Source organism: Poecilia formosa, unplaced genomic scaffold, assembly GCF_000485575.1.
Source record: "Poecilia formosa unplaced genomic scaffold, Poecilia_formosa-5.1.2 Scaffold386, whole genome shotgun sequence".
NCBI classification, from domain to species: Eukaryota; Metazoa; Chordata; class Actinopteri; order Cyprinodontiformes; family Poeciliidae; genus Poecilia; species Poecilia formosa.
Window position 1 is genome coordinate 245328 of NW_006800325.1, and position 16090 is coordinate 261417.

Consider the following 16090-nt stretch of genomic DNA (forward strand, 5'->3'; position numbering starts at 1 on the left):
GTGTGAAGTGAAACCAGACCATTACACAATCGTTTGAACACACCTGAGTTAAGGTATGACCTGTATGCAGTAGTGATTCATCAGCCTGATTTGACTATTGCCGGTTTATCATTTGATCTCATTAAATGTAGGTTGACTTCTGGATTGCATCATTGGAGATGGAAGAACCACAGTCTTAATCTGTTTTATTTGGCATTTCTCAGGTTTATTTAAAAAAAAATCAAAAGAAATTGAACAATGACAGGAGAAAAACTTATTTGTTGAATCTAATCTCAGGAGCTTTCTTCCTCTTTGATCCAGGACCGGATGAACCAGTTACCCTGCTCTGCTCCTTCTAATCAACGTTTCTGCTCAAACGGCGGTAGAGCAGGAGTTTATTTTAAAACAAGACCAAAATGATTGTGATTATTGTTGTGATTATCTTTGTCGTGATGATCACAACAAAGATTATCACAACAATCTTTGTTGTGATAAGAATTTTCCAAATGTTTCATTTTATGAGGAAAATAATTACAAAACAATTTGCAATAGAAGGAATTGTTTAGGTTTGTTTTTGTTGCATCTCTTCAGATGTGGCCGAGGGGTTAAAATGTTGGTGGATGACAACTTCTTTCAAAATTTTTGAAAATATCTGCGCACTTTAAAATTTGAAGCACGTCTTTTTTTAATTTTTTTAATGTATGCTATGTTGTGGGCGTACTTCTGTATGTACAGCTCTGGAAATAATGAAGAGACCACTGCACTGAAAACCACTGAAAACCTGATTATGCCACAAAATATTGATTTCTGAACTCTTCCTGAGTTAAAACAGTATTGTTTCTAAATGAATAGGAACTTGTCTTCTCCGTATTATTTGAGGTCTGAAAGCTCTGCATCTTTTCCATTATTTTGAACATTTCTCATTTTCTGCAAATAAATATAAAATGTTTGCTTGGAATTTCAGAGACATGTCAGTAGTTCATAGAATAAAAGAACAATGTTCATTTTTCTCAATCATATACCTACAAAGAGGAAAATCAGAGAAACCGATCACTTTAAGTGGTCTCTTAGTTTTTTCCACAGCTGTCTGAATAAATAAATGATCATCCTGTTGTTCACTATGCAATCACAAATGAAAGTCTTCAACTTAAGGAAGTAAATATACACTCTGAATAAACTTTGTACCTTAGACAACTGGATTTTTACATGCTTATGAAAACTTGAATTTGTTCACGGTTTGGATATTCAGAAATAAAAATCTGCTTCACTTTTACCAGTTTTTCAGAGTTGATCTTTCAAATTTACTTAGAAAAACTTTTAAAGTTGTTGTAATTTGTGCGAGAAACGCCCTAAAACAACAACTGGCCCGACAACGTGCCGTTAATTTTGACGTCGTTGATTCGTCCCTGTGCTGGAACCGAACCAAGAGCCAAAACACTTAAATAGCTCCACTGTGAGACACAACCTTCACTTCTTCATTGCAACACACACAGATCACCTTCTCCAAAAGGCAGCCACTTCTCTGCTTCACATAATGTCTCGAGAGATGGTGAGTATCACAGCATGTCAGATTTTGACACATGTACTCTTTTTACTATGACAGTCTCTCATGTGGTGGTGTGGAGCAATATTGGAGGAGATAAGGATCAGAAAAGTAGTTTTCCGCAGCTTGTGTATGCAAAATGTTTTATAGTTTCTGCTACTGCCAGATTCCCAACAGGTTCTTTGTATTTGTCTTCTCAGTCCTAAAACTGCTAGGGATCGTTTAGAGAAAAAAAAAACACAGATACTTACTCTAAAATTGCAAAGCAATTCCTAAAACATAAACAACTAAAATTTGGTCATAATGTTACCCACTAATGAGACTCCAAATTATTTAGTCAAAAGAAAAGGAAAAAAGGACTCGAAAATAATGAGGACAAATCTAAAATTTAAAGAGAAAAGAGTTTTCCAATTACTTTAGGTAGCTGATATTTAAACAAGAACAATTAAATAGTTTTTTTTCTCATTTAATGTACATAGTGCTAAAATTAATGACGTATTATCTTAACAAACAAGCTCCTATTAGAAAACCTGAAGAAGAACCACCATCAATACATAAATATAGTATTTTTATAATGTAAACCAGAAGTTTACATACACTGACTAAAACATTAAAGATGTAGTGATTCTAACTGAGCTAAAACAAAAGACGTTTGGCCTGATTTCACTTCATGCAGAGAGATGACTAAAGTACATGTCTTTATCTGGTGTATGTAAACTTCTGGTTTCAACTGTAATAAAGTCTGACTCCTTGTAACATAGAAACAATCTGACTAAATATATTTGCATTTTTCAGTGTACTTTGTTTTGTTTTTTTTTTACTTCTACCATGTATTGTTTATAATGTTCGACTCACGAGAAGGTTTTAAAATGCAAATTCGATCTGTTGGTAATTCTGGTCCAGACTGACCGACCTGTGCTTAGTGAACATTACTTATTGTATCTATTTTTCACATTTTAGCACAAGTCTACGAAGGTTCACCTTACGGTGGACGGAAAGTATGTTCAAGCCCGAATTTCAAAGGAATCAAAGGAATCAAAGGATTCAAAGGTTGAGCTGTTCTTGGTTGATGAGCAAGGAGCTGCAGGTAGGAAAATCCCTCAAAAATAACGAGTTATGTTTTAGTGAAGCTGAACAGTTAGAGCTGCATGTTTGAGTGATATACACCTGCGACATGTCTACAGAAATATTTCAGTAATGTTTCTACAAATGTAATTATTATCTCTGACATCAAAGGTGCCTGAAAATGCAGAACAAGCTATCAATCTGGGCAATGCCCCTGAAAAGCCAGGGCAAATTGTTCAAAATGAGTCTGATTGTTGGAAAATGCACTGGATGGAGGAATCAACACTGACATCTGACTTTTTTGTTTTGTTTTTAGACAGCGTGGAATGTTGCATTTATGGACAAAGCACTGACGGCTTGACTAAGAAATATGTGGCTTTCAACTTCAAACATGACTCAAAACATTATTCGCTAAATATAGTAGAAGGAACCCTGACGGTAAGCATCCACTAATATAAAATTACAATAATTACAGAATAATTTGTTGACTTTTCAGTCTATTAACATTAAAAATGAAAATATTATGGCGTCCTTTATCAGAGCCAGTATGAACTGTTTTTTGAAAACCTTTTCCAACAGCAGAACCGATTCTTATTAATGAGTGATTTTAATTACGTTTTACTAACAGATTAAAACAGTACCAAAGCACATTTAGCTAAGCTGTTTACTCACCTGTAGATAAATTGTTGCTTCATGTAAGAATTGCTCTTCCCTCTGATGACTCAACGTTGAATTTCCAGCAGTCGTTCCATGAAATAATTAACCTACCCGTCCACGGGTTCACTGTAACATCTGACAAATAATCTTACATCCCTTTAAGTTTTGGTTTATTTAGGCTGATTTGACTCATCTGATCAAATCCCTGGTGAACTTCAGTTCACCTTATTCACAGCAGGAAGCCGTCAGAACAGAAAACTGATCGCAGACGTAAACCTCTTCAGGGACGTCATTCTCCTGGGCCAAGAGACAATAGATTTAAAAAATGTTTGAAACTCAGTTTTTAAATGTGTCTTTCTGTTCTCACAGTTGGTGGAATCAGCACGACCAGTTAATGGTATGTGTTCGTCTGTGCATGACTGGTTGGAGATGGAAGACATCAAAGCCGGTGAAGGCCATCAGTTGAGGTCAACTGCAGGACTAATTGGTAGTTGCAAGTCCAAGCTCTGTGTACAAGAGCAGACACCTGTGACATTCAAACAGGTATGAAAAGATCTAAATTGAGAAATGTTGTAGTTCAGGAATATTTAGTGTTTTTTTCCATTAATAAACAGTTTAGTGGTTTATGTGGAGAACATATGAGCAGTCAGTTTTCAGTTTCTTGGCTCTTACCTTTTGTTGTGTGTTTTGCTCTGCAGGAACCTAAGAGCTAAGCCTTCCACCATTTTTCTGAAGAGTTTCCGGCTTCATGTAGTTTCTTCCTCTGAAACCAACCGAACCTCATCCACAGTGTGGGATGATGTTCTTTGAGTCTTTATTCTGTCAGGGTCGGTTCTGTAGTATGAAATGGGTTTGGTCTGGGCAGCTGTGTATACTTGTGGTGCAGATTAGTGGTTTTATTTATTGTAAACTGTTTTTAGGAGAGATGTAGTTTGAAATGTAAATAAATATATAAACATACTAAGGTTCACAAATTTCTGACATTTACAGATGCATGAAAAATTTTTCTTATGTCTTGGATGCAGAAAATTAAAGCTTTTTGCAATGAAAGCGACTTCAAGATGTACATGTAAAAATGATATAATAAAACACTTTATGCATAACTTTTGTCTTTAGATGAGTGATTTAAGATGTAAATGTAAACATATTCTACAATAAAACAATGATATTTGCAAAAATAATGCCTGCCAATTTTTATGTTTTTTTATTTAAAGAGTTGGAACATTTTGATGGTTATTTAAAATATATTTTCATTATAGTTTGTAGTTAATGGCAAATCACATATGAAGTACAGAAAACTTTGATTTCGGCCATCTTAAGATTTTTTTTTGTGCGTCGTTAGCAAAGGTACCCATCTTCCAGTACCAACATAAAAAGTTTGGGTCATGAATACATTATGACCCCAAGAGCCTTGCTATGTGCTTTTTATAGTTAAGAGCATAAATAAGTTCACATTTCTAACCTTTTACTTTTTTGAATCAGAAAAAAGGCCGCAACAGGTGGGCTACGGAGCAAAGGAAGAAAATCACATTTAGACAAACAAGTACTTCTCCAGAAATATTTTTGGGACAGATCAGAGAGGGGTTCAGTTATTTACCATCGTAAAAAGATGTTTGGAGAAGTCAAGGCTTTCCACCAGGTGGCTGGAAGAGGAAGTCTTGTGAATTTTTATGTACATGAAAGTTTAAACTGATTATCTGATCGTTTTTTCTGGAAGAAAGTTGTTTGATCAACATAAATCCAGAGAGAATGCAAGAATGCACAGGGAGAGCTTTCACTTGCATCATCTGAAAATTCAGCTTCCGGCTGGAAATAAACTCTGACGGCCACTAGAGGGGGCTGTTAAAGACAGCATAAATCATTGATACGTGTTGGAAAGCTGTGATTAAAAACAAAACAACTGAAATACATCTCTACAATCAGTTAAAATAATAATAGTTTCCACATGCTTGACCTGGGATGGTGTGGTTTACTTTGTCTTGGTCAGTTTGTTTTCAGCATTGGAAATCTAAATCCCACATAAACTATGTGATGAAAGGCCATTAGTCACTTTTACTGTTTCCTTTCTGCATGCTTTTGCAAACACAATATCGCGTTTATATTCACTTTCTGGGCGGTATAACTTCCGTTTGCTCTCTTTGAGTTACTCATTTTCTGTCTGATTGATCATTAATATGTAGTAATAAAATACGGTGAAGCAGAGAGAACCGATGCATGAGTGACTGCTGCAGAATGATTTTGTCGTGGAGCGCAGGCGTGTCTCCATGAAATCCCCCCGAGGGAAAGCGCAAACTTAAATCTCCACGACGCAAATTTGACGAAGCATTTTCAACTAAAGCTCCGATTCTGCGCTCTGTGAAGGTGAGAGACGTTTTTCACTTGTATGTGCATGCATACAGGTTTTACTTCTTGATGCATTTATTACAAGATGAATACTGATGTGTAGGGAAATGTTGGGAGACTTCGCTATTAACAATATTAGGCGATTATAAACCAGACATACTAATTCTACAGCTGAGATAAGCATCGCCTTTGTTTTCCTTATTTAAATATATAAATTCCTGAGTAAAGCTCACTATGTGTGTATCCTGAGAATTCTCAAATATATATATATATATATATATATATATATATATATATATATATATATATATATATATATATATATATATATATATATATATATATATAGATAGATAAATAGATGGATAGATTTTTTTCTTTTCTTTTAGAAAGGTGCTGCATTTGTTTACTTGCTTCTCTTACATTTTGGCTCCCAAAGTGCTCACACTTAAAACAGCAACAAAACAAACCATCATTGTAATGTGTTTTCAGACATTTGTTACTATCATAGTCTTCCCAACTATCAGATTATTTGTTGCTTTAAAATTTGGTTTTGCATCAGAATTGTGAAAGCTACAGCAATTAAATTAACTGAAGAATTTATATTATTTTGAACAGAATTAAGAGTTTATTTTGAATGTAAAATTTAATTCCTGGGACATATTTGATGGTGATATTTTGAAACGACATTTGTTTCCCTCATGCTAGGAAAGACACAAGATGAAGAAGGCCGTTCTGAAGACTGGAGGGGGGAAATACGTTCAAGTCCGCCGGAACAAGCAGAAGGAAGTCAAGCTGTGTGCCGTCGATAGTCAGGACCATGGTAAGAATTACACTCATCAAATACCTGTTTCACAGCACAGACACACTCTGTGAAAACATCGTTTACCAATTAAATGAGTGTTTCAATAAAAAACATTTACTCAGCAGTAATAATAAGCTAATTTGAAGCAGAGTTCATACCAAGGATCTGAAAGGAGAGCCACACAAACAGGAGGTTTCTCAAAGCTTTGTCATCTCGCTCAGTGACCTCTGCCTGCAGATTTTAGATGTCTCTAAAACAGCTGATTTAAGTGGCTGCAGGACCTCCTCTGCATCCCATCAAGTGCTGCAGAAGGCTGTTTAATCAACCATTTATTCAAGTCAAGTGTGTGGCACTTGACTTGAATAATGTAGGACAGTGGACCCTGAAGGCAGCAACTGAGAAACTCTGGTCAAGGTTGATATGAGAAATCACCAAACAAGGAAAGACCACAGAGCCCTGAAGTTACAGCTGCTAGTAAAAGGTTGAAAACAGGCCAGTTAGAAGAGCTGACGGTCATTTCTTTTTCTTATGTTTTCAGATACTTCTGTGTTTATTCAGACGCGTAAAAAGGACGATACAATGCAAATGGCTTTTCAGTTCAAATATGGAGATGAATATTATTCCCCAAAGGTGGAAGGAGCAGACATAAAGGTAAACACACTCTTTAAAAAAATATTTTCACACAACAGCAGCAGACACAGTGTTGCTCCCATTAATCACTGACTACTCCTTTGAGTCAATCAGATTTCCAGCAGCTCCTAAAAGTGTAAACATCCCTGTTAAAATGTCAGTCCTCTGTGAATCACTTTCTGCAGATGGCTAATTCATTTTCTGTGGTAGCTGATGGTGGAGAGAACTCCTCCACTTCCGCTGTCTCTTCCACAACCTTTGACGGCAGTTCAGAATCAGATACCAGGATTGGACTCCTTGCTTTTATGTAACTCTGGACTCAAACCTACTCTCTGGTATTTGCTGAGAGATGCAGTGTTGTGCAGCAAACTGTTGGTTTTCTTACAATTGTTTGAGTACCGAAGCTGTCTGGCTCTCCCACATTTCACCTGAAGCTGAACAGTCAGCGACAGGTCATCTGGTTGCAGAGCCCAACGGATGCACCCAACGGGCCGCCTGGGGACCAACGGGCCGCCTGGGGACCAACGGGCCGCCTGTGGTCCAACGGGCCGCCTGTGGTCCAACGGGCCGCCTGTGGTCCAACGGGCCGCCTGGGGACCAACGGGCCACCTGGGGACACCCCTCCTGCTTCAGGATGCATCGCACCCTTAGAATATACGGCTCAGAGAGAGCGCCACACTTTTCTGTCCTCCGTGGACAACAACTTAGCTATATCCACTGAGGAGTTCATAGACGTGACAATTTCTGTAGGTATTTTTTGAAGAATTGTACAAATATATGTAATTGTTCACCGTGTCAAATAAATGGTCCTCAAAAGTATTCATGGTGGATTTACTAAACACCTAAAGCCTTTGAAACAAAAGATAACCCTGACCTATCCATCCATTTTCTTACACTCTTACCCCTAGTGGGGTGTGAAGGTGCCTTTCTCCAGAGGTCAACAAGTGAGAGGCGGGGTCACCCTGGGCGGGTAGCCAGTCCATCACAGGGCAACACAGAGACAGACAACCATGCACACACACTTAAGGAGAATTTAGAGAGACCAATCAACCTAACCGTCATGTTTTTGGACTGTGGGAGGAAACCAGAGAACCCAGAGAGAACTCACCATGCACAGGAAGAACATGCAGAAAGACCCTGGGCCGGGAATCAAACCCAGGACCTCCTTACTGCAAGGCAACAGTGCTACCAGCTGCACCAATGTGCCGCCGTCTGAACTAATCTCTGATCTCTGAACTAATTACTTTTAATAGCTGCCACAGGATTTGCTTGTTTTGATCATCTGTCCTGTTTATAGCTAAAAATCTGCGTCTTTACAGGTTTATGTCATGCATTGTGTGTTACAGTTGGAGAAAGTTCCTGTTCCAGAAAAGCCACTGACATTGGAATGCCACTGGTTTGAAAGAGTCAACATGCAGTCAGGAGAAGTCTACAGTCTAAAATCAGTGGTTGAGACGCCGCAGTATGTCACCATTCAAACAGACGGAAGCCCGTTGAGCCTCACTACTGAACCTTGCCAGTGTTTGTACATCAAAGATGAGAGGGTGCGTTTTCACTCAGTCGAAATCTGTCGTTTGGCAAAGAACCTGCAGGGTAAGCTTATCGTTGCTTGTCCTGCGAGGATAAGATGTTATGGTTTGGACTTAGGGCAATTTGTAATAAAACTAGTAATTTCTCAGTCAGGGCACCACTTTATTATCAAGAAAATAGCCAAATATGGTTGGTTTGTTGTTTATAAGTACCTGCCTGATAAGGTTGAGGTTTTACACAAATAGATTGTTGTGGAAAAAATGATTACCAAGCACTGTTGAGGTAAAATCACTGTCAGGTTTATTTATGAATTGTGCACAACTCAGAGAGCTTGTAGGACAATCAATAACGAATCAGGACTGGATGCAAAGCTCTGCCAGGCAGAGACAACATATTTATACCAAGGATAAAGGATTCAAAACAAATGAGACAGTCTGGTTCTCATGCAGCTGTGGGAAACAACTTCCAACCTTGTTCATGTAACCCAAATAGTTCTGTTGGTGAGAGTTCACAAGCATTTCATATAACATGATCAGCAGATGTTAACTTGTTGTAATTTTCCACCATAAGATGAAGGCATAAGTCCATCACCGGTGTTATTTAAACAGTAACACAAATATGTATGAATAAATACAGATTCTGTCCAATATACAGATTATTAACAAAAATAATTCAACCTTACAGTTCAACACTTTAACAACAAACTTGCTGCAGTCAACTAAACGACTGAGAAAAAGATAAAATAATTATTAAACTAAAACTACTAAAAGTAAAAGCAATAGAAATATAAAATAGATAAAACTACAACCAATCAAATGATGTTTCAAGACCAGAGATTGTATTTAGTAGGTTTGTCTTTAGGGCCAATTATCTCTAAATTAGGATCAGTTTCGGCCAGTTGACATTTGGTGTGTATTCTGAATACCGTTTCACAAAGCAAAAGACAGAACTTTATTTTGACAAAGTAATGCTTCATAAAATTTTGACTGAAATAGAAATAAATGATCATTTTTGAAGAATCTATTCTTGATCTATTTATCAAAATACAGAATACACAAGTGATCAATCATTTAATAATTTGGAATACCATAAAGGTGGCTTAAATGAATACAATGAATTTAATGTCCTGCTCTTTAGATAATCTCTCTTAATGCCGAAGCACCGTGAATAACTATGTAATTGTTTTTTTCACTCCAGCTGACTGCACAAGCAGGAAAAAGAGAGAGTGAAGTAGCTACGGGTCACCGTTAGTTCAGCTACTGTCAGCTTAAAGAAAACAGGACATTTTATAATTTTTTTAGCTATTTTATGTAGCTTCGTGTCAAAGAAAATGGAAATAAATAACTCATTAAAGAGACAAGCTGATCTTCCTGAACCGTCAGTGATCAGAGCATTCTGAATGGTCCGAACCCTGATTAGCTTTCGCTGCATCATGCTCCCAGACCTGCTCCGTTTGGAACAAAATGTAAAAACACAATGAAAATACACAACAAAAACACTGAAACTGATAATCCTAAGGTGTTATTTCTGCACTAACCTCTAACTGTGACAGAAGCATCAGGTTGGCCACGGGAGTCTTGGGGAACCTGTGATTTAAAGGTTCCTTCTGCAGAAATGTGAATAAAACCAGGATCAAGGTTTATTGAGCGTTATAAAGCTTAATCAAACTATTAATCTGTCACATATGTGAGTCAAGTTTCGGCATCACATGAGCTGTTCTCAGACTTAACATAAGGAGATTTATGAATTTATTCCGATTATGTTTTTGAGCTACTGTTTTAAGATTTGTTCCCAGTACAATCTTTGTTTCATGCCATCCTTTTAATATTTTCTTACATCTTGTTTTTTACTTATAGGCATAAATTACATGAGGCACCAAGATCACAAATCTTTATTTGCATGCACAGTAAGTGAAATTCTGCCTTCCCTGTGTGTAACCTCATCCAAAAACGAACCTTTCCACTCTCTTAAATCACCACTTCTGACTTTTATCCATCCTTTGTGTTGTTTGTCCAGCAGGTAACCATCACCGAGAGCTGTTGCTTCATCTTCTGCCAGATCGGCTTTGGTGCAGATGCTTGGTGCAGAAGTCCAACCAAACTGGTTGGACTTCTGTGTGTTTTACTCTTGGCGTTCAGTGACTAACTCACCGTTAGCTACTGAAAAACTTTGGAGACATGTCACAAAAATAATGAAGGAAACAAAAACACTACTTCAACTTATTGCAATGCTTTAGTATTATTTATCTGTGTATCATTTACTATGTTTTTTCAGAATACTGCCTGCATATTGGTGCTATGTGACCATTTATTATCTCTCTTTTGTATCTTTTGTCGACTGACAATGCATCTTGTTAATGTAAAAGCTCACTTTGTCATAAAATTGTTTTTTAAAATGATTGTTTTGTCTGTCTGCTTGTTAGAAAGCTGTTGTGTCACGAAGAATCGGAAACCACAAGCCACATGTTTTAGTCGATGTGCAAAGCTGGTTTACCACAAATTTGTGACTCATGTTCTTTGCAAACTTTGGTTTGTTGATGTAATGCAGACCAGAGTTTTCCTGGTCTGTCCCTCTGGACACACACACTGTGCTGCATGTTTTAGATGTTTTTCCACATTAATAAAAATCCTGAATGAATAATCTCAGTAGCTTGGCATCATGTTCTGCAGAGACCTGGAGGAATGTGTTTTAAAGACTACTGGGGAAATCATTTGCTTATACAGTAGCAGTGGAGTTTATGAATAATTTAGTGTTTGTGTTGTTGTTCTTAATGGACTATACCAGCTTTTAAATCCCAGTTAAGGTACATCATATTCACACTAGTGGAATATCCACAAGAAACATGTAAAGCACGTTTTTTTTAAAGAAAAAGTCCTGCAAACAAAGTCATAAATAAACTAAAAGCCTGTATGAGAACAAAAGTCATTATTTGGTTTGTTTTTCCTCCCAGCAGCATGATCCAGAGGTTTTCTCAGACCGGCAGCTGTAATCTCTTCCCCAGATCCTGTAACTGCATTCCAGGATCGGTCCAGTTAAATGTTCCAAAAACACCTCCGAGAAGTGCATCCTCGATCAGAACTGCATTATTTAACTTTTATAAAGAATGTTTTTTATACATTTGTTAATATGGTCACTGTGACAGTTCGCTATGAGACAGAAGGTTTGTGAAAACTCGATCTCCTTCGCCTCCTCCCTGGGCTGCTACTGCCGTCAGAAGAAACACAACCAATCAGAGCCAGGAGGAGGGACTTAGGGCTGTCAATCATCCACATGTACTCACTGCTCAAGGGGCTAATGGTGGAGAAACAACTTAATGTTACAGGAGAACCGTTCAACTATCATCATTTGTGCTAACTAGTAGCATTCACAACAGGCTATGCTAACAGGAAGAAGCTGCAGCGCAGCTGGGAGCAAGGGGGCAAGGGGAGGGAGAATGAGCAGCTCCACACAAGATTGTGATTAACAGCGCTAAGACCCGCCTCCTGGCATTGATTGGTTGTTTCTGGTTAGCACCTAGAAGACAGAAGAGCTCAATTTCTTTTTCACAGATCAAACTGTCGCCACATAATGATTGTTTCAACCAAATAGTTGAAACAGTCATTTTTCAGCTGAAGCTGTAACAAGAGGTTGGAAATCCCAGTTATCTTGTTTGTCGCAGCAACAATTTTGTTTAGGCAGTTTTTATTCTGAACACTTTAGTTTCCAAACCATGCAACCATGGAAAAAGATAAGACAGATTCAATAAAAGAGGCTCATTATCCTTAAGAGAATCCTAGTAGTCTCTGCTGCCCCTTTTTACAGATTTCCTACTGTCACTCATGATCATGACACCAAAATCCTTGAACTCCTCTACGGAGGTCGGAGACTGAGCGCCCACGCAGTTAATGAGTTGATTTGATGAAATGCAATGCAACAATTTGTCCTCAAGACTTCTGGGGAAATATTCTGTTAACCAATGAGATAAAAGTAGCTTTCTGGAGTTGGAGAGTTCGAGTCACAGCTGAGATAAAACTGGCAAAGGATTTTAGAAAAAGAATCTAAAAAAAATCCACCAGCACAATGAAACATGGTGGTGGTGGATTTGAACCATGACGTCTGCTCTCTACCCAAACACATCCCCAAGCCCACCTCTGAATATCCAAAAAGAAGACAGTGACCTAGTCAAAGTCTGAACTTAAATTTGACTGACAGGCTGTGGCGTGGCTGACATTAAATATTTCAGAAGAAGAGTGGCTGTAAACGACTCATGGACATTAATCATGAATGGCAGCTGCTCCCAACAGGGATGAAATAAACGGTTGTAAGGTAGAGAGAGTGTAGGTGTTCAAGGTGTGGCCTGGGGGCCACTTGTGGCCGTTGGGATCATTTTGTGTGGCCCTCAACCACAGTTCAAGAATGACAGAGATATGGACCTCCAGGAAAGGAAGCAGATGAAGGCTGAAGTTTCACATCCTCTCAAAAAAAGACCCTTAAAGAAAGAATTTAAATCATCACTCTAGTCTAAACCTTCCTTCAGCATTTACTCTTGTCTGGTGTTAATATTTCAATTAGAATTGGATTTACAAATATAAATTTGCTCAATGGAAACACAATAAATAAAAAAAACCTCACTTTTTCCAATAAAGGTTCTCTTTATTGGACAAAGAGAATATTTGTATTTATCAAAACTTCAATGGAAACAGTTGTTTCTTTGCGTCCTGCAGCCGGATGTCACTGCTGGTGGAAACAGTGAAGACGACGATCAGCAGGAGGAGGAGGATGGTTTGTTTTTATGTTTTCGGACGTTGTGCAGCTGGCTCCACCTGATTCCCACAAACCGTTTTTTTTTTTTTCCAACATTAGCAGAATATAGATGGAGATCCAACTATAATAGAAACAACAAACAGAAGAGAGGCTTGATGGTTTGATGGTTTTTCATCACCAAGGATTCTGTGAACCTGAACAGAGATGTCGTCATTTTCCTTTTGGTAAGAAAGGTTAAAGAGGACAGCTTTGATCTTGATAGCTGTTTTATGCTGTTTTATGACACTGCAGAGGTCAATGTGAAAGCAGCCGCATGATAAGAAGGTCCAGATAATCTAAAGTCCTTCATTCCTTCGCAGTAAATTAGCAAATACATCCTGATCCATTTAACAGTCACAGAGACAACAAATGTCAAATTAAAATTGTAAATACCTTAAAGAGAAAATGAGTTTATACGTTTCTAACACTTTGGTGCAAAAAGAAATCGCTCTGTTGTACCGTGCTACCTTGTCTTTAGCATCTCATTTTGTGTGCCAGGTAATAATTTACTGGTAGGAATGATGTTTCACTGAACGTTTCCTGCTCAGTGTTACTCGGCTCTGAGCGATCCGGCTGATTACTCTGCAGATGTTTGAAGGTAATTGTGTCAAATCAACCAGAATTTGGCAGCTAAATCTTTACATTTTGTTATTAAATAGTTTAAAGAACTAAAGTCGTAGTGACTGTTTGTGTTTTAGCCGTGAAAGAGAGACGTGATTGAATGTGACGCTGCTGCAGGCCGGTGTCGATGATGGATGGAAGAAAATTACTGTGGAGAGTTTAGTTCAGAGTTTTATTTGGAGAAATGTAGATATGAATAATTCTGCATTAGCCTCTGTAAGCTGAAAGCTAGTTTGGGAAAAAGTTAAAAAAAAGCTCCAAACTCGTGTAAGTTTCAGTGTTATTCTGAACAACTTCAAGTTTACTGAGACAAAGTCCGAGACCTAAATGAATTTGACTAAATTAAATTACATATGTAGGATAAAAACTGGGTAATCATGAAGGAAAACGTGTTGGAAGCTGCTAAAAACTTGAGATTTGACCAAAGGCCACACTCTGAACAGCAGCTGAAATGTAGTAATAAACTGCAGAGGGAGCTTTCTAACTAACGTTTTAATTGCAGAGTTGCTGACATTCTTCTGGTTTACAGCTTAACAGATCTCCAGTTGTGCTCTTTGACTTTGTGCTCTCTAAGCCACAAGAGAAACATCAGCTTTTACCAACAAGACTTTCCAGACATTCACGCCTTAATGCACCTTCAGCAGAAACTAGATTGGGGCATTGTCTTAAATCAGAGACGACAGTTTATCTCAGACGTAACTATGGATACGAAATGTTTTTTAAGCAATAAAAAGTAAAAGTGCAGCAGGTTCGCATCGCAGCTTTTCAGGATTGTGTCTTTGATAGAATCTAAAACATTTTGTCCAGGTTGTTCCCCTCGGTGCTGCAGGAGGCCGACAGTTTTAGCTCCAGTTTCTGTCAGGAAGACTTTTATGAACCAACATTTTGTGTTGTGACTTTCTTTTTTTGCAGCAATAATAATCATAAATAAATATAAATAATTTAGACAGACCCTTTGTTACACTGAGAAACAAATCCAGTCCAATAACCAACACAGAGCAGATTAAATTGATCACTAGTGATTATATTAACATTTTTAATTGCAGTCCTTAATTAATCACAATTAAAGATGCAGTCTGTAACTTTTATAAAGATATTTTTACATATTTTCTGAAACTTTCACCAAGTTGTGACAGTTTGTTGTGAGACAGATGAAATGTGAAAAAAAATCGAGCTCCTGCTTTCTTCTAGTTCTAATTAGAAATAACCAGTCAGAGCCAGGAGGCGGCTCTTAGCGCTGTCAATCACCCTCCAGGTGGTGCTGCTCATGCCCCCTTTCTCTCTGCTACACTGCAGCTAGCATAGCCTGTTGTGAATGCTAAGGCTAGTTAGCATATGCTGACAGCAGATAAAAGGTGTTCCTGTAATGTTAAGTTGTTTCTCCACTTTCAGCATAACTTTATATATTTTCTGAGTATATGATGTTGATTGACAGCGCTAAGTCCCGCCTCCTGGCTCTGATTGGGTGTTTTCGGTCGGGAGCAGCTCATTTCAGACTCATACTGTCACAGCACAATGACACTTTTAACAAATATGTAAAAACACGTTTTCTAAAAGTTACATATTTTAGTCAGAAAAGTGAAGTAGTTTTAAAGTATGGCTCTCCATATTAAAGGGTGCTCTTTCTTTCTTTTTTCTTATTTCCACATAATCTGTCATCTGTATCAGTCATCAGGGGAGGAAGAGTCTTTCTGCGTGTGTGTGTATCAGTCATCGGGGATGACTGATACACAGTTGTGTTGGACAACAGACTTGTAGCTAGCTATGAAGGAAACCTATGAAGGAAAACAACAGTTTAACTGTTTTACTGCAATATTTATGGCAGCACGACTAGTCAGTGCTGACTGTAATTTCCTTCATCCGTTCCGAAAACAGTCGCTGAAATTTTAAACTCATAGATACGTTTCTGGAACACTTGCTAGTGTGAAACATTTCAGTAAAAGTTTCTCATTTGTACAGGCAGTAAACAGGCCTACATGAGGCTACTCAGATTTAACTTTTAGGTTTCTGCAGTTAAAGTGAGAGACAAACTCTAACATTGATCCCTTTCCAGAATTTGTCCTCTCATCATTGTGAATTCTACTTTCCTTCAGTCTTTTTCCTGTTGTTGAATCAACACTGATCTTCTCAGTGCT

The 16090-nt window shown here is 37.9% G+C and overlaps 1 long non-coding RNA gene across 1 annotated transcript; it reads left to right on the plus strand.

The window, feature by feature from the left end:
- Positions 1-932: 932 nt before the first annotated feature.
- LOC107833446 (uncharacterized) lies at positions 933-3172 on the plus strand. Its single transcript, XR_001659196.1, has 3 exons — positions 933-1528; positions 2483-2609; positions 2904-3172. It is a non-coding gene; the product is annotated as an uncharacterized LOC107833446 (long non-coding RNA).
- Positions 3173-16090: the final 12918 nt, after the last annotated feature.